We start from the raw sequence: 19506 nt of genomic DNA, 5'->3' as shown, positions 1-19506 counted from the left end.
CTTGGGTCAGAAGATAGAGACCATCCTGGCTACCACAGTGAAACCCATCTCTACTAAAAATACAAAAAATTAACCTGGTGTGGTGGCACATGCTTGTAGTCCCAGCTACTCAGGAGGCTGAGGCAGGAGAATCACCTGAACCCGGGAGGCGGAGGTTTCATGAGCCAAGATTGTGCCACTGCACTCCAGTCTGGGCAACAGAGCGAGACTTTGTCTCAAAAAAAAAAAAAAAAAAAAAAAAGTAACAACAACCAAGTTAACAGGGAAAAAAAGGTCACAATTATTCACAATAGTTCTTCCCTTTCATGTAGAATAACTGACATCAAAGTGTTTGGGCTCCCAAAGTTAAAACATTCAAAGATGCCTGAATTTCTTCAAGGGACTACAGACTCCATCCTCCCATGAAAGGCCTGAACATTTACAGAGGAAAACAAAATGTGATATTTTAACACTTCTGGGATCTAAGTGTGCCAGATTTCTGTTTATACAAATTCTGGGTGAATGCAGCCTAAATTAATAGGGAATCATTTCATCTCCTCTCTCACTTGGAGGAGATTGCCGAGAGCTGCTAGAATTGGTAAATTGGGGTTTTTCTTTAAAAAAAGAAAAGATAAAAAGGACATTGACTTCTCCACTGTATTTTAAAGGTCTGAGTGTCAGAAATTTATGAGTTCTAGCCTGTTGTTTTCTTTCAGCAGCAAAGCAGTCCCCAATCCCCGTCCCCCCCCTGCCCAGCCACAGCAGTGGTGCCCGCTGAACTGAACCAGCCCCTCCCAGAGGACGGCAGCACGGACAGGGACAGCAGAATCACCCGGATTACTCGAGCGATGGCCAAGGAGGTGTTCCTGATGGCTCAGAGTTTGAGAAGGAGAGGATGTGTCCTGGTACTTGGGCTTCAGCCATCCGTGATGGTGGGAGGACTGAGGATGGTGTGGGGACATGGGGCTCCCAACTGCTGCCCTCCAGGAGCTGGGATAGCCCTAGGCAGCTCCCAGGATGGAAGGGCCACACTGCGCGGCCATTCAGCACTCAGCATTTTATGTACTGTCTTCATTCTGGGCATATCATAAAGTTCACCTCACGTCTCTTTCCCTCTCTTCTTTAGGGCTCAGTTACAAAGACTTTGTCTTATTCCACCAGCGAGGATAATTTTCCAAAATCTACAACTTAGTAAAATCAAGGTCTCTTTCATACTCCAAAAGAATGAACTGAAGGGAGGCACTGACATCTTTTTTTTTTTTTTTTTTTTTTTTTTTTTGAGACGGAGTCTTGCTCTGTCGCCCAGGCTGGAGTGCAATGGTGCAGTCTCAGCGCACTGCAAGCTCCACCTCCCGGGTTCACGCCATTCTCCTGCCTCAGCCTCCTGAGTAGCTGGGACTACAGGCGCCTGCCACCACGCCTGGCTAATTTTTTGTATTTTTAGTAGAGACGGAGTTTCACCATGTTAGCCAGGATGGTCTCAATCTCCTGACCTCGTAATCCGCCCACCTCGGCCTCCCAGAGTGCTGGGATTACAGGCATGAGCCACCGCGCCCGGCCTGACATCTTTTCAAATTTCCTGAAATAGAGGAAACAAGGACTGCAGCCACCTGAAGGATAGCTACTCAGGACCAGCACAGCCTGGCGAGGAGAGGGCTGCTCCCCACTGGCTTCTGGGGGCCACTTTCAATCATGTGTGGCTTGTTCTAACTCTCTTTATCCCTTTCCTTGATTAAATTTGGTTAAGCATCGTTTAATATCAATGCACCAACATGGAAAAAACAAAAGTCCATCTACTGAGTGTGTAGACTAAAAGGAAGCAATTGAATGTCACCAAGAGCCATTCAGGAAACCCCTTCCAATGTGGGTCTGCTGGGTTCTATTGGCTCCAAAATCCATGGCTGGGCCACAAGGGGCCCCACTTTCTCACCCTGGCAGAGAGGGGTGTCCAGGAGTGAAGAGTGGGTGTCAAGGCATCCCCTGACTAGGTAACTACAAAGCCAAACCCAGCAGCCCCACCACACTTAAGACATGGACCTTTTCTTGTCCTGTCCTGCTCCCAACCACTGCCCACCACAGCCAATCAGCCTGTTGAACACCTGTGTGCCAGCAGCAAGCAAGAGCCACTCCTGCAGTCATTATCCAGGTTAGGGGACTGCAGCGGTAATGTGTGTGAAATAAAATATGGGAAAACAGGGTGGAGGGGGCTCTCTCTCTCTTCCCTCTCCTGTCCTTTTAGTATTCCTTTTCATTCTTATTCTAAAGACCCATGCTTCTGAAATTAGGCAACCAAACGCCATTTAGTACAGGAAGAAAGCTGGTAGAGGCAAAGAGCTCACCCAGACCCAAGACTTATCCAAAGAGAAGCCAAAGATATGTTTTAGGACTCACTTGCTAATTCAAAACAAATTTTCAAGGGTATGAGGACCCACGTATTCTCCTAAGAGGTTGTAAACAACTAGCGCTGCCTTGGGTATCTTGGGTGGGTCTTGGTTTGGGATTGCCAAGACATCAGTCTTTGAAAAGGAAGGAGCAGCACAATGCCACATGACCGGGTACAGGTCTGGCTAGTTTGGGAACAGCTGCTTGAGTCCTGCATTTCAAGAAAGCTTTCCCTGTTTCCAGAGGTTTCTCCCACTGGCCTGCCATGAGGTTGGAATTGCTTAGAATTAGGTACTGGACATGGCTGTACTCATTCCCTTCTGATTGGAATTGCAAATCCCTCTAATGCCGAGTTTATCAGGGTTGCTTTCTTGTTGACTGGACAAGCTGGGGCCACATGCCACACAGAGGAGAGAGAGCCAAGAAGTGGTTCCCCACCAGGACCAGCCACTGAAAAGCATGGGGCAAGCAAAGTGAAGTCCTGCCCTCTGAGTTAGTGTCCGTTCTTAACGGCATTTAGGAGGCGCCTCCGCAGGGCGGCTGCAATAGCCTGACGCCGCTTTTCGTGCTTGCTGACAGCTGGAAAGCCCCACTCCTTCCTGTCCCCCTCCTGCCCCTATCTGTGTAAGCCAGTAGGAAAGCCCAGACTTGGCCGGGCGCGGTGGCTCACGCCTGTAGTCCCAGCACTTTGGGAGGCCGAGACGGGCGGATCACGAGGTCAGCAGATCGAGACCATCCTGGCTAACGCTAAAAAATACTAAAAAATACCGTCTCTACTAAAAAATACAAAAAACTAGCCGGGCGAGGTGGCGGGCGCCTGTAGTCCCAGCTACTCGGGAGGCTGAGGCAGGAGAATGACGTGAACCCGGGAGGCGGAGCTTGCAGTGAGCCGAGATCCGGCCACTGCACTCCAGCCTGGGCGACAGAGCAAGACTCCGTCTCAAAAAAAATAATAATAATAAATAAAATAAAGAAAGCCCAGACTCGGCCTCCTTTGGCACCAGTGGGAAGTTGAAGCCACATAACCCTGGCCCATGTGTGGAAGCCCTCATCCCAGCCCAGTGTAAAAGCCAAGCCAGTCTCCTTTCCTTGCTCTTCCAAGCCGTGTCAGACCTGGTTGGTAGTCTGCCTGCTCTTTGGGAAAGCCTCCTTCTGTGACTGACAACCCTTTTCATACCTTCTGGGTTCACATTTGGCATCCTCAGTCCTGACATCTGAACCAGATTTGGGGAGGGGAAGTCCATTCTGTCTGCAGGGTGCCAGTGCCTGCAACCTGGACTTGTGATGTTTCCTGGGTTTTCCTCTTCCGACTATTTCTACTTCCTATGGCCTGTTGAAGGGCCACTTACCTCCTCATCCCAGACCAGGAGGTGAGGTTTTGGTGTGGCTCTATATTTGCTGAAGCGGCCTATCTTTTATTTGTGTTAGTTGCCTCAACATTCACCATTTTTTTTTAAGAGACAAGGTCTTACTCTGTTGCCCAGGCTGGAGTGCAGTGACACAATCATAGCTCACTGCAGCCTCAACCTTCTGGGCTCAAGTAGTCCTCCCAACACAGCCTCCTGAGTAGCTGGGACTACTGGCACACCACTATGACCAGCTAATTCTTTTTTTGTAGAGATGGGGTCTCACTATGTTGCCCAGGCTAGTCTCAAACTCCTGGGCTCAAGGCATCCTCCAACCTTGGCCTCCCAAAGTGCTGGGATTACAGGCATGAGCCACTGCGCCTGGCTGTGTTTAAGATTTCATTTGAATAGAGGGTTCTGTTGCTTAAAAAAATAAGAAAAGGAATGGAAAAGTTGATTTAGTCCAAATCTGTCTTTTAAAGTAAGGAAAAATGAGGCCCAAAAAGGTCGAAATTTCAAATCAGCTAATGAATAGGTGGCTACAGTCTCTGAATCATTAGTTTCCAGCTGGTAAGCTCTACATGTGACTGTAGTCCTTTGGCCCTTGGTTCCAGCCACCACCCCCTTCAACCTGGATGTTTCCCATACCTGGCCCTCCCTAGGAACCCCACACAGATAAATGGGCCCCTGCCACCTCATTCTGCTGCCTTTCAGGACAGTAAACTTGTTGCTAACCCAGGAAGATTTGAAGCCTTTGGAGGAGGTTCAGGAGATCACGGTTTAAGCTAAAATATGTTTATTTCGTGGGCTGAAGTAAGTTGTGCCAAGCAAGTTTTGGACACTTTTTGGTTTACCACCAATTTCTTGATATTCGAACTCTCATTTCTTTGATACAGACCAAAGATCAGCTCATTACCTCTGCTAGGAAAATTGCGACGTCTGGACGAGACTTCGCCAAACTCATCTGCATCATTGCTAAGAACTGCATAGATCAAAGATGTTCCCAGGAGCTTTTGTGTGTGGTGGAGCAGGTTCAAACAATGAGCAACCAGCTCCGCATCATCTCCAGGTAGGAAGTAGCTCTGCTTTCTCAAGACCTGGGAGTGGGGTAGGGCTGACGTCATTCCTTTAAAAAATATACTTCTTTTTATTTTATTTTTGTTTTTATTTTTTGGAGACAGGGTCTCTGTCGCCCAGGCTGGAGTGGAGGGGTGCCACCATGGCTTACTGCAGCCTCAGTCTCCTGGGCTCAAGTGATCCTCCCACCTCAGCCTCCTACATAGCTATGACCGCAGGTGCATGCCACCACACCCAGCTGATTTATTTATTTATTTATTTATTTATTTTGAGACGGAGTCTCGCTCTGTCGCCCAGGCTGGAGTGCAGTTGCGCAATCTTGGCTCACTGCAAGCTCCGCCTCCCAGGTTCACGCCATTGTCCTGCCTCAGCCTCCCAAATAGCTGGGACTACAGGCACCCGCCACCACACCCGGCTAATTTTTTTGTGTTTTTAGTAGAGACGGGGTTTCACCGTGTTAGCCAGGATGGTCTCAATCTCCTGACCTCATGATCCGCCCGCCTCGGCCTCCCAAAGTGCTGGGATTACAGGCGTGAGCCACTGCGCCCGGCCCTGATTTTTTTTCTTTTTTGTAGAGACGAGGCCTGTCTGTGTTGCCCAGGTTGATCTTCAACTCCTGGGCTCAAGTAATTGTCCCTCCTCTGCCTCCCAAAGTGCTGGGATTACAGGCGTGAGGCATCACACCCAGCCTTTTTAAATTTTTTATCCTCCAAGAGTTTACATTTATTTGGGAAATATTAAATAAATATTCACAATATTTAAAAATATTACAGAGGGCAAAAAACACACTTAAGCTAAAGCCATTTCTCATTTTATCACAACTACATTATATCTGATAATATACACAAGAAAGTGAAAAACGATTTAACCTGGGAAACTAGTTTCTGAGCAAGTGTGAACATAAAGTAACCATAAGAAATTTTAAAAAGTCAAATGTGTTAGAACTTAAGTTGCCCTTTAACACTGGTTTCTGTTCCCTTCAAAACGCCAGGCCCTGACTCCAGTGATACTGCCGTGTTTCCAACACTGCAGGGTTAATCTACAAACACAAAGGACTGATCTTACTTTAAAACAATGCCTGGGCTGGGTGTGGTGGCTCACACCTGTACTCCCAGCACTCTGGGAGGGTGAGGTGGGTGGATCATGAGGTCAGGAGATCGAGACCATCCTGGCTAACACAGCGAAACCCCATCTCTACTAAAAATACAAAAATTAACTGGGCGTGATGGCAGGTGCCTGTAATCCCAGCTACTCAGGAGGCTGAGGCAGGAGAATTGCTTGAACCCGGGAGGCTGATGTTGCAGTGAGCTGAGATGGTGCCACTGCACTGCAGCCTGGGCAACAGAGCAAGACTCCATCTCAAAAAAAACTAAAAAAAAAAAAAAAAAGCCTGAATTTTGACCATTAAATCTCATTTGTGTTTTTACTAATCATATCTAACAAAAAACCATTGTATTTTAAAATACATTAATTGCAAAGTAAACGTACTGCAATTGTCATCTGCCGAAGAAAAACAATGCCAGCATGGTGCTTATGTGAAAGTTAATTTATTCAATATGCTCAAACTCTGGAATTAAGCAATTTTCATTAATTGTTTCCTTATAACAACTTCCCTATTGGTAATCTAGAACATCATAATATAATTAGAGAATCAGGTTTCATTTCAACCTGAGTCCCTTCATTTCTACAGCGGCACATTTACCAACAACAAACTTCATTTAGTAATATTCTTATGGAAGAGCTTCATAGTTAGAACTATTATCAATTGTTGTAAGGCATAAAAATTGCATTGCCAAAATCAAGGCATATAAATTGTTTTTAAATTAAAAATAAAACCTGGCTTCTGTTCTCCAGGAAATAATATTTCAGGCACATCATTTTCTTAAGATTAGCTACTGGGCCCCGTGCATTGGCTTGTCCCTGCAATCCCAGCACTTTGGGAGGCTGAAGTGGGCGGATCACTTGAGGTCGGGAGTTGCAGACCAGCCTGGCCAACATGGTGAAACCCCATCTGTACTAAAAATACAAAAATTAGCTGGGTATGGTGGTGCACGCCTGTAATCCCAGCTACTCAAGAGACTGAGGCTGGAGAATCGCTTGAACTTGGGAGTCAGAGGTTGCGGTGAGCCGAGATCTCGCCGCTGAACTGGGCAACAGAGCGAGACTCTGTCTCAAAGATACAACAACTACAATTAGTTTTAGCATTGCAAATATGAGTATTGTTGTAAGGGTACCCAAGACTTGCTTTAATCAGGTAGACATGGATACGAAACACGCAGACATGGAAAGGACCATCATGAAAGGGGAAGTCGTTACACTCACAGATCCCTAGAAACAGAAGGCACAGATGCCATGTAGGGCCACCAGGGAAGCACCAGGGTCGGTCAAAAGGCAGAAGTCAGGAGGAACCATGGGCAGGAACATTTACTGTAGTTTTCACAGGAAGGAATGGGTGAGGCAGGGAAAGCAGGCTAAGCAGTTTAGGACTGGTTAGTTTGAATCATTTTGTTGGGCTCTGGGGGTCTAGGGGTTGTCTCTAGCTGGCTGGAACCTGGCCTTGGGATGATTAGGACAGGTGACTAGCGGCTTGGAATGTCAGAGCTTGATGAAGGAGGTGGTTGGGGGCTGTGGGCTCTGGATTGGTTGGTTGGCGTATGGAAGGTGTGCTTAGAGGTGAATCGTTTACTATCCCTAGGAATTGACTAGCCCTAGGAAGTGGCAGTCTCCGAAATACAGACAATAAAAAGGCATGATTGTTTTAAACACAGGTTTATTTATCAAGCTGTCAATCTTCTAAAGGATCTGGAAGTCCTGAAATTTTGCCAAAGTTGAAGTCACTTAAGTTTCACAGCATTTTCATTCTCAGTGGTAGAAAACAACTTGTTTAACTAAATGTAATTAAGTTACATTCAGTTTCAAACAAATACCATTGAGATGTGTAATTCAATTAGGAAGTACGAGCCTGATTTCTAATTAGAACTTTTCTTTTCTTTTTTTTAAGACGGAGTCTCACCCTGTCACCCAGGCTGGAGTGCAGTGGCATGGTCTTGGCTCACTGCAACCTCTGCCTCTTGGGTTCAAGCTATTCTCCCACCTCAGCCTCCCGAGTAGCTGGGATTACAGGCACGTGCCACCACACCCAGCTAAGTTTTATATTTTTAGTAGAGATGGGGTTTCACCATGTTGGCCAGGCTGGTCTTGAACTCCTGACCTTGTGATCTGCACACCTCGGCCTCCCAAAGTGCTGGGATTACAGGCGTGAGCCACAGTGCGTGACCTGATTAGAACTTTTAATCCTAGCCCCCAAAACAGTTCTATACAACATTTCTCATTCTCTTTCATTAGATATGGTAGTTGGCATTTGTTCTGCTTCTCAGTTATTTTCATCGAAAACATACTTCTTCTTTTTTTTTTTTTGAGACGGAGTCTCACTCTGTCACCCAGGCTGGAGTGCAGTGACCGGATCTCAGCTCACTGCAAGTTCTGCCTCCCGGGTTTACGCCATTCTCCTGCCTCAGCCTCCCAAGTAGCTGGGACTACAGGCGCCCGCCACCTCGCCCGGCTAGTGTTTTGTATTTTTAGTAGAGACAGGGTTTCACTGTGTAGGCCAGGATGGTCTCGATCTCCTGACCTCGTGATCCGCCCATCTCGGCCTCCCAAAGTGCTGGGATTACAGGCTTGAGCCACCACACCCGGCCCATACTTCTTCTTAATTTATAGATACTGTCATATTTTCTTAAATAAAACTTGTATTTTAAAAAGTTAATTTAGACCTTTAGAACATTCTTTCTCTGTGCCAGGCATGGTGGCTCACACCTGTAATCCCAGCACTTTGGGAGGCTGAAGCGGGAGGATTGCTTGAGGCCAGGAGTTCAAGACCAGCTTGGCCAACATGGCAAAACCCCATCTCTCCTAAAAATACAAAGATTAGCCATATGTGGTGGTGCATGCCTATAGTCCTAACTACCCATGAGGCTGAGATGGGAGAACTGCTTGAACCTGGGAGGCAGAGGTTGCAGTGAGCCGAGATTGTGCCACTGCACTCCAGCAGCCTGGGTGACAGAGCAAGATTGTCTTAAAAAAATAAAAAAATAAAAAATCTTTCTCTGAATAGTCCCCAGTCCTCACAGAAGCATCCCAGCTTTCTGAAAGAGAGTCACATTGTAAAATCTCCTAGTACTTACTTGAGATTGCATCTGTTACTTGGAGTAAAATCCGCTTTTCTCCGTCAACTTCCAAGTGTAAAGGCCTCCCTGGCAAGGAGCAAGTCCTCTGAAGAGCTCCTAGTGGAAAACGCACAGCAGCTCCTCCAGGCTGTCTTCAAGACCATGAGGGCTGCAGAAGCTGCGAGTCTCCGGGTAAGTGCTGACTCAGAGAGTGGGGGCTGGCCTGGGGTACACATGCACACCACAACTCAGGGTCACAGGCCCACAGACACGTGGCAAGCTGGAGACATACACAGCATACCCTACCTTCCTCTTAGTGGCTATATTGAACTTCATTCCTTCCCCACACCTGTCACCTGATTCCTGTGTGTTTCAGTTTGGCTAATTTCTCTCAACCTACCTTCAGTTTCACTGATCATTTCTTCACCTGTATCTAGTCTTCTGATGAGCCTGTGAAAAGCATTCTTTGTAGCTGTTACCATGTTTTTTCTTATGTGTAGCATTTCTGTTTTTAGTAGTTTTTTTCTCTTTATTAAAATTATCCATTTTTTTGTCCTTTTTGGCCACTTTTCCCACTCATATTATTTTAATTTTCCTATCTAATAATTTCAACAGGCTCTGGGATATAGGGTTGTCTCTAGCCATCTTTGGGATGATTAGGGCAGGTGACTAGCAGCCCTGAATGTCAGAGCTTAATGAAGGAGGTGGTTGGGGGTGTGGGCCCTGGATTGGTTAGTTCGCATATGGAAGGTGAATCATTTTGCCCTAGACAAAACCCTACACATAGATGCGGACTTTTCTTGTGTTGTAGCTCCATGGGTTCTATACACTCACACTAGTCTACTCTTGACTGTTAGCAGTTTGTTAAAGTTTTGGACTAAATCTTCTTATCAGATTATGTGCCAGCCCATCTTCCTCCTGTGCCGTGTTCCATGTAAGCCGGTGCTTATCTCTGTCTCTCCTTGGAGGTCGCTGTCTTTTCTAACTAACTAGTTAGTTGCCATTCAACCTTAGCTCTCTAATGGGTTCAAGAAAAGTTATATTTTTGTAGATTATCTGACCTTTTCCTCCTTGTTAGGATGAGAACAATACTCTTGCCAGCTTTCCGTATCGTAAGTGGAAGCTGGAAATAGAAAGTGTTTGAGTGCCCACCAAAACACCTTGCTTGGGGCCTCTGTGTGTGCTGTCCCACATGTGCAAGACCCGCCCCTGTCCCTGCACTTCCACCGCCCCTGCCTGGCTCCTTGTTATCCTTTAGACCTGAACTGAAATTCCACCTCCTCAGAAGGGATGACACACCTTCACTATAGCTAAACGAAATCACACTCACTTTCCTCTATCTTAGTATGTTGTATGATTCTTTCGTAGCACTCGTCACAGTTTGTAAATATACATTTGTTTTCATTCCTTGCATTCATTTATTTGTCTGGCTCTTTTCTTAGAATGTAAACTCCATGAAGCCACAGACCTGACCAGTGGTCTAGTGTGTTGAGGTGTTGAAAATAGAATGAGAGTTTTCATTTCAAGTTTAAAGAAACTTTGTACCAGTTCAGTTCATAGCACATAGATGAAACATGCTCAGTGAAAACATTTTTAAAATGTGCACATTTCAACTACAAGTTCCAGAGTTCCTTGAATATAAAGAAAGCTGAGAGAAAAGCTCAGGCCTGGCCCCTGTGGACCAGCTTCTCTCCCTCCCCGCGAGCTCTGGTCACAGCCCATGGCTTTCTGCTGATCCCGCAGTGCCAACCACAGCACTGAGGCAGGACTACTGCCTTTCCCCCATCTCTGGACTGTTTGGATGCAAGAGAACCTGAGAGCCGGGCTGAGCATCCGTGACATACACCTGTGCCCTGGCTCTGCTTGGGCCACCGACCTAAAGACCCATGGATATTTTGCATGAAGCAAACCGAATAAAGTAATATCTAAAGGGAGGAAGAACTTGGAGTGGAGGGAAAAGTTCTAAAAACCAGCTACATTCTCAGAACTTTCCACTGGGATCAATATAAAGCCCTTTGGTGCATTTTGCTCCTTCTTTCAGAATGGGTAGGCTCCAATTCAGGGCAGCTCTGCAGATGTGATTCCCTGATCCCTGTACAATTAGGGCTGGAACATCAGAAAGCTGGTCCCTACCCCGCTCAGAGGAATCCCATAAGGAAGACTGCAATCAGCTGAAACTGGGCAAGTGCACAGCGTCCCCCAGTGCTGAATTATCTTTCTCTCCTCCAGGGTTTGAGAGAAGCTTCCCCAGATCCGGAGGAACTGGAAGTTGCTGCCTTCTGCCTGCAGTGGAGGAGGAAGCTGCTAAAGCAGAGACTTCAAGAAACCTCACACACGGCCTGCGATGAGCTGGGCTTGCGGAAAACAAGCACTAAACCACCGCCAACACTCGCTACCCTGGTTCAGGAAGCAGTATAAAAGCGAAGAGATAGCTCCCAGTCAAGCTCCCTGTTGACCTGTTCTCTGACCTGACACTCTGGCAGCCTGTGGGAAGCGCCTTTTTTTTTCCTTTTTTTTTTTTTTTTTTTTTTTTTTGAGACAGAGTCTCCCTCTGTCACCCAGGCTGGAGTGCAGGGGCACGATCTCGGCTCACTGCAAGCTCCGACTCCTGGGTTCTCGACAGTAGCTGGGACTACAGGCACCCGCCACCACGCCCAGCTAATTTTTTGCATTTTTAGTAGAGGCAGGGTTTCACCATGATGGTCTCGATCTCCTGACCTTGTGATCCACCCGCCTCGGCCTCCCAAAGTGCTGGGATTACAGGTGTGAGCCACCGCGCCCGGCCTGGGAAGTGCCTTTTAAGTTGAATCAGACTACAGAGTTACAGGGTGATGCGGTGGTTTTGGGTGGGTGCAGTATGGCCAGGGTCCAGCCTTGCACAAGGCTGCCCTGACAACATTACTTGTTAGGGAACATCCCTGGGACCCTGGTGAGGCTGATTTCCTCGTGGGAAGGACACAGGTTTCTTGGCTTGGAAAGAACAGCACATGTAAACTGTGGAAGGAGAGGGAAAACATCCAAGTACCCTCAGCTTAAGCCCTTATTAAGGTGTTACGATGGGAGACCATTCCCAGAATGTTTTTTTTCTGCAGGGAGCCAGGAGCTGAAAGATGTATAAGTTAGGGCCGGGCGCGGTGGCTCAAGCCTGTAATCCCAGCACTTTGGGAGGCCGAGACGGGCGGATCACGAGGTCAGGAGATCGAGACCATCCCAACATGGGCTAACATGGTGAAACCCCGTCTCCACTAAAAAATACAAAAAACTAGCCGGGCGAGGTGGCGGGCGCCTGTAGTCCCAGCTACTCGGGAGGCCGAGGCAGGAGAATGGCGTGAACCCGGGAGGCGGAGCTTGCAGTGAGCTGAGATCCGGCCACTGCACTCCAGCCTGGGCGACAGAGCGAGACTCCGTTTCAAAAAAAAAAAAAGATGTATAAGTTAGATAGAGGCGGTGAGTCAGAGCTCCCCTTGCTCAGGTATCAGACACTGTTCAAATTCCGAACTGATGGGAACCAGGTGTGCTAGTCAGGGGACAGGATGCAAGGTCTGCGCATCGGGGCCGCTGAGCTCAGGCGCTATCTTGTAAATCTGGGTTTAGCATTTGGGATGGAGAGGAGCAGTTGGGAGCTAAGGCCTTCGCCGAGGCAGTAGGAGTTTTTCAGTTCTTTGGTGCCTTTCACAAAACCTATTTGGGTGAAGGAGAGCAAGGAGACTGGTGACCTTCACCTCAGGCTGAAGCTCACGGCCAGGAGCAGAGGAGACCTGAGTCCCCGCCAAGGGTCAGGGAAGGAGGCTGGGGGTGCAGACTGGGATGGGGGTTACCCTGGAGGCAGGGGCAAGGGTCTTGCTTGTCTGGGGGTCACTGTAAGCCTCCTAGATTTCAGCGCAGCCCTTTGCGGGGAGGGGCCAACTAGATACTGCATGAGATTGAATTGCCCTGAATGGGGTGCGGTGGTGGTTTGGATTTATAGTAAATAAAGACAAGGATTTTTCCTTTTTTTTTTTTTTTTAAAAAAAAACAGGGCACACTTAGGTGAGTTTTGACACACATGCCCCTGTGAAACCATCATCACAGTCGAGATGATGAACATACACATTGTCTGCCAGAATGTCCTCAAGCCACTTTGTAATCACCCACCTCATACCCAGTCCCTATGATGAATGATCTGCTGGTTCTTCACATGTCTGTCTTAGCATAATTTTTTTTCAAAGTTCATCCATATTGTAGCATGTATTAGTACCTCATTCTTTTCTATTGCCAAATATTGCCATTGTTTGGATATACCACTTTGTATTTATCCATTCATAAGTTGATGGACATTTGGCTTGTTTCCACTGTTTGGCTATTTGGAGTAAGACTGCTGTGAGCATTCATTTAAGTGGTCAAATTTATTGACATAATATTGTTCATAATATTTCTGTCCAGGTGCTGTGCCTGTAATCCCAGCACTTTGGGAGGCCGAGGTGGGTGGATCACCTGAAATCAGGAGTTCGAGACCAGCCTGGTCAACAAGGTGAAACCCCATCTCCATTAAAAATACAAAAAAAATTAGCTGGTCATGGTGGTCCGCGCCTGTGGTCCCAGCTGCTAGGGAGGCTGAAGCAGGAGAATTGCTTAAACCCGGGAGACAGAGGTTGCAGTGAGCCGAGATCGTGCCACTGCACTCCAGCCTCCTGGGTGACAGAGCAAGACTTCGTCTCAAAAAAAAAAAAACCAAAAAACAAAAAATTGTAATTTTTTTTTTAAATTATACTTTAAGTTCTGGGATACATGTATAGGACATGCAGGTTTGTTACATACGTATACATGTGCCATGGTGGTTTGCTGCACCCGTCAACCCATCCTCTAGGTTTTAAGCCCTGCATGCATTAGGTATTTGTCCTAATGCTATCCCACCTCTTGCCCCCAACCCCTGACAGGCCCCAGTGTGTGATGGTCCCCTCCCTGTTTCCATGTGTTCTCATTGTTCAGCTCCCACTTATGAGTGAGAACATGCGGTGTTTAGTTTTCTGTTCCTGTGTTAGTTTGCTGAGAATGATGGTTTCCAGCTTCATCCAGGTCCCTGCAAGGGACGTGAACTCATTCCTTTTTATGGCTGTGTAGTATTCCATGGTGTATATGTGCCACATTTTCTTTATCCAGTCTATCATTGATGGGCATTTGGGTTGGTTCCAAGTCTTTGCTATTGTAAATAGTGCTGCAAAAGACATTTGTGTGGCCAAAACAATATGAAAAAAAGCTCATCATCACTGGTCATTAGAGAAATGCAAATCAAAACCACAATGAGATACCATCTCACACCACTTAGAATGGCGATCATTAAAAAGTCAGGAACCAACAGATGCTGGAGCAGATGTGGAGAAATAGGAATGCTTGTACACTGTTGGTGGGAGTGTCAATTAGTTCAACCATTGTGGAAGACAGTGTGGCAATTCCTCAAGGATCTAGAACCAGAAACACCATTTGATCCAGCAATCCTGCTGAGAGCTGTTCGCTCTTGGATACCCTAACCAAGCGGCACTAGAGGAATTAAAGACACACACACAGAAATATAGAGTGTGGAGTGGGAAACCAGGGGTCTCACGGCCTTCAGAGATGATAACCTTGAACAGAGATTTACCCACATATTTATTGACTGCAGGCCAGTCATAACATTGTGTTCAGAATTGGTGAGTTCTTGGTCTTGCTGACTTCAAGAATGAAGCCGCGGACCCGGTGAGTGTTACAGTTAATAAAGGTGGCGCGTCCAGAGTTGTTCGTCCCTCCTGGTGGGTTCGTGGTCTCGCTGCCTTCAGGATTGAAGCTGCAGACCTTCAGGGTGAGTGTTACAGCTCATAAAGGCAGCACGGACCCAAAGACTGAGCAGCAGCAAAATTTATTGCAAAGAGCTAAGGAACAAAGCTCCACACAGCGGAAAGGGACCTGAGCACGTTGCCGCTGCTGGCTCAGGTGGCCTGCTTTTATTCCCTTATCTGGCCCCACCCACATCCTGCTGATTGGTCCATTTTACAGAGAGCTGATTGGTCCGTTTTACAGAGAGCTGATTGGTCCATTTTGACAGAGTGCTGATTGGTGCATTTACAAACCTTTAGCTAGATAGAGAAGTTCTCGAAGTCCCCACCTGTCCCAGAAGCCCAGCAGGCTTCACCTCTCACTGGCACTTGCCGCAGGACTTTGCAGCACCTAGCCCGGGCACTCTGGCAGCCCAGAGGGAGCTCATCCCAGACAATCAAGAGGAAAAAAGGGGAAGTAAGAAAGAGACAGAGACCTGCAATTGTGGCCAACGACCCTGCAAAGAGGGAAAGGCAGTCCACGCATGGGACCCAGCCTCCAATCAAGCCCAGCAGGCACCAGCCAGCCGTGCCAGCTGTGGGGCCTGTCAAGCCCATGCCCACCCGGAACCCGCACTGGCCCACAAGTGCCACACACAGCCCCAGCTCATGCCCGCACTGCTCCCTCTGCACCTCCCTGCGAGCAGAGGGAGCCAGCTCTGGCCTCAGCCAGACCCAGAGAGGGGCCCCCACAGCGCAGCAGCAGGCTGAAGGGCTCCTTTAGCGTGGCCAGAGTGGAGGCTGAGGCTGAGGCCAAGGAGGCACTGAGAGTGAGCGAGGGCTGCTAGCACATTGTCACCTCTCAATCCCCCCGGTAAACAGGACACCCCAACTGCTGTTGGGAATTTGGCCAATGACTGCTCTAGCTACTTCCTGCTGGATAGGGACAAAGAAGGGGCCCTACAGTTGTAGAGTCCTCCAGAGGGGAATTCTTTAGGCCAATGGAAGGGCCAGCAGGTCGGTCCAGGGGTCCTCGGTAGAAGTTGTTAGTTGAACTCATTTGGGGTTCCATTTGTTAGACCCTCTGTAGCTTGATGGCCTTGATTCTAGAGGAAACAACTTTGACAAGCAGGTTAAAGATACAGGATCCAAAGGCAAGTAACAGTAAGATGGTCACCATGGGACCTAGAAAGGGGAGAAGCCATGTTGCCCAACTCCAGAGGTTGGTATAAGAGTTCGAAAGATGTTGTCTGATTTCAGAAGCCTTTTCCTGTAAACGCCGGGTGGCATCTCGTACTATCCCTGACTGGTTAGTGTAAAAACACTCTTCTCCTAAGAAGGTGCAGAGTCCTCCTTTCTCGGCAGTGAAGGGGTCCAGGCCTCAGTGGTTTTGGAGTCACTGCTGCCAAAGGGTCTATTTGGCAGTGTAGTTACTATCCTTACTGGATAGATTTTGTTATTTCTTGCAAACTGTCTGAGAAATCCTTTGAGAGTGTGTGGTAGTAGGATAATGAAGTAGATAAACTGGCTATTCTGGCTCCCGTAGCAGAAGCCATTCCTAACCCTATAAGTAGGGATATTAGTTGTATGGCTCTGCACTGACGGACTTGCGCTTTGAGGGATACTGATAGGGTCTGCTTTCCTGGGGCAATGTTAATGTTGGGACTTAGAAAGACTAAGCTGCAGGTGCCTGTCCAGTTAGTGGGGAGGCAAATATAGGTCGAAGATCCAAGTAAGTAGAATATGCCTTGGCTGGGTAGACAGAAATTTACCCTGGCTTTTAAAGGAATAAGGTACACTGTTTTTTCTTTACTACTTCCATCTTTCTTCTCTTTGACTTCTTTGTTTCTCTCTTTCTCTCTCTCTCTGACTTTCTGCCTCTATCTCTTCCTCTCTCTGTCTTTCTCTCTATTTCTCTCTGTCTCTCTCTTTGCCTCTCTGTTTCTTCCTCTCTCTGTCTTTCTCTGACTTTCTGTCTCTCTCTCTCTTTCTTTCTGCTGGTCTTTCCCTGCCTCTGCCAGCCGCTTATGCTGCTGTTCTCCCCTCTCCTTCCCCTTTTGATGGCTTCGGCAGTGTCAGACTGCCACCTCTTTGGGTATTTGCACCGCATGCAGTAACTCCACGGTTTCCTTGTGATATTTAATGAGGGTTCCCCCAGAGGTTAGAAACTCCCTTTCTTTCCATATTGCAGCATGGGCATGTAGGATTAGATAAGCATACTTGCTATCTGTATTCACATTTATTCTTTTTCCCTTTCCCAGTTCTAAGGCTCACGTAAGTGCCACTAGTTCTGCTAACTGGGCTCTGGTCCCTGGGGGAAGAGGCTTACTTTCAAGTACATCACTAACTGTGGCATAACCTACCTTTCATATCCCATTCTCCACAAATGAACTTCCATCGGTATACAGGTTAAGGTCAGGATTCGCTAAGGGGACTTCTAAGAGATCCTCTCGCGTGGCATAAGTCTGGACTATAATTTGTTGGCAGTCATGCTCGATTGGTTCCCCATCCTCTGGGAGAAAAGTGTCAGGGTTAAGGGCCACACAGGCACATATTTGAAGCACTGGTCCCTCAAGTAGTAGCGCCTGGTATCTAAGTAGGCGGTTGTCTGATAGCGTAAACTTCCTTTCGCACCTAGTATGCCCATGAGTAGTCCAGACAGTGAGAACATTTCCTTGTATTATTCTGATAGCCTCAAACACTAAGACGGCCACCGCCGCAACTACCCATAAACAGTGAGGCCAGCCTTTTGCTACTACATCAATTTCCTTACTTAAGTATGCCACTGGTTGTGGGGTTGTCCCACGAGGCTGAGCGAGGACTCCAAAAGCTATCCCTGCTCTCTCTCTGATGTATAAAGAGAAATTTTGTCCTGTGGGAAGGCTTACAACTGGAGCTTGTGCTAGGGCCTGCTTTAAGGTTTTGAAGGTTGTTTATGCCCCTGGTTCCCATTCTACTAGATGAGTATTTGCCCTCTGGGTTTCATTGATTAGAGTATAGAGGGGCCTGGCTATCTTTGCTGTATCTGGGCATCCATAGTCGGGAAAAGCCGGTGATTCCAAGGAACCCTCACAACTGTTTTACTGTCTTAGGGTGAGGATAAGTCAGTATAGGCTGTATTCGTTCCTTGCTGAGGGCCCTGATCCCTCTGGCTAAGATTAGGTCTAGATATTTGACCTCCTGAAGGCAAAGCTGGGCCTTCGACCTAGACACCTTGTACCCTTGATTAGCTAGAAAGTTCAAGAGATCTAGAGTAGCCTGCTGGCATGAGGCTTCCGAACTGGTAGCCAAAAGTAAATCATCCACATACTGAAGGACCAGAGTGCCTGGACTTGAGAAATGGCCTAGATCTTGGGCCAGTGCCTGACCAAAGAGTGAGGGCTATCCCTAAACCCTTGGGGCTAGAACGTCCACATTAAGTTGGGACTTGTGGTCTGTGGGATCCTCCAGATTTACAGAACCGTGAGCCCTGTTTTCTCTATTTCAGTATATTTTGTGGATGTAAACTCTGAATTGGAAGCTGGGCCATGTGATAACATCCGTAGGCCCTAGGTACTCTAATTTCCAAAACCCCATTCTGTCATACAGCAGATGACATCCATGTGCATCTATATTCAGCCTGTGCATCCATGTTCTACATTGTTTGTACACTCATATATATAATCTTAATGATATATAAGCATTATGAAAATAACTTTGCGTTTCAAATCATACATCCACCTTTACAATTTTCTTTTTCTTCTTTTTTTTTTTTTTTTTTTTTTTGAGACGGAGCCTCCTTGTCGCCCAGGCTGGAGTGTAATATTGTGATCTCGGCTCATTAGAACCTCTGCCTCCTGGGTTCAAGCAATTGTCCTGCCTCAACCTCCCAAGTAGCTGGGATTACAGGTGCCTGCCACCATGCCTGGTTAATTTTTCTTTTGTTTTTTGTTTTGTTTTGTTTGAGATGGAGTCTTGCTCTGTCGCCCAGGCCGGAGTGCAGTGGCGCAATCTCGGCTCACTGCAACCTCTGCCTCCCAGGTTCAAGCAATTCTGTCTCAGCCTCCCAAGTAGCTGGAACTATAGGTGCACACCATGACGCCAGGCTAATTTTTGTATTTTTAGTAGAGACAGGGTTTCACCATATTGGTCAGGCTGGTCTCGAACTCCTGACCTCAGGTGATCCATCCACCTCGGTCTCCCAAAATGTTGGGATTGCACGCATGAGCCACCATGCCCAGCCGAATTTGTTTGTATTTTTAGTAGAGATGGTGTTTTGCCATGTTAGCCAGGCTGGTCTCGAACTCCCGTCCTCAAGTGATCTGTCCACCTCGACCTCCTGACTTGCTGGATTACAGGTGCTTTACAATTTTCTTATAACATTTTGAAACCAAAGTCCTTTTTGAAGTCTCAAACATTTTTGTAGATTTTTGAAGAAGCTGGAGGGCTGGGTGCGGTGGCTAATGCCTGCAATCCCAGCACTTTGGGAGGCCGAGGCAAGAGGATTGCTTGAGCCCAGGAGTTTGAGGCCAGCCTGGGCAACATAGTGAGACCCATCTCTTAAAAAAAATGCTAGGGGACCTGGGAATGTGGACACACCTCATGGATAGAGGCCCCTGATTTGAAATCTTGGTCTGTCATGTCATAGCTAGCATTGGCTGAACTCCTGCCGAGGAGCAGATGTTGTGTGAGGTACTGGGGAGAGGGAGGCAAATACAAAGAGAGCTCACAGTGCAACAGAGGAGACATAGACAGCCAGTTGAGATGGAATCTGATCAGTACCATGGGAGCACACAGAGAACACACTCA

This window comes from Macaca mulatta, chromosome 13 (genome assembly GCF_049350105.2).
Source record: "Macaca mulatta isolate MMU2019108-1 chromosome 13, T2T-MMU8v2.0, whole genome shotgun sequence".
NCBI lineage: Eukaryota > Metazoa > Chordata > Mammalia > Primates > Cercopithecidae > Macaca > Macaca mulatta.
This window is presented reverse-complemented; position numbering follows the sequence as displayed.